Source organism: Mycetomoellerius zeteki, unplaced genomic scaffold (assembly GCF_001594055.1).
Source record: "Mycetomoellerius zeteki isolate Tzet28-1 unplaced genomic scaffold, Tzet1.0 scaffold1467, whole genome shotgun sequence".
Classification (NCBI taxonomy): Eukaryota; Metazoa; Arthropoda; class Insecta; order Hymenoptera; family Formicidae; genus Mycetomoellerius; species Mycetomoellerius zeteki.
This window is the reverse complement of record NW_017256411.1, coordinates 18,032-18,262: the sequence shown is the minus strand read 5'-3', so window position 1 is coordinate 18,262 and position 231 is coordinate 18,032.

Below are 231 nucleotides of genomic sequence, written 5' to 3'. Positions count from 1 at the left end.
TAGTGCAACGCTTTTGAGACACGTCCGCGAGCGATCCAACGGTGCGATTCGGTCGTGGAGCGTTGAGCGATAGTAGGCGGCGATAAAAAGTAGGCACGCTTCAAAAATCGGCCCGAAATGTGCGGAGGAAAGTCGCTGGCATGAATAGAGACTAGAGACCCTTAGGCGTGCCTAGGGCTCGGACACGCCAGCGGTTTCCCCCTCCACTCTCAATGCCTCGCTTGCTCTCTC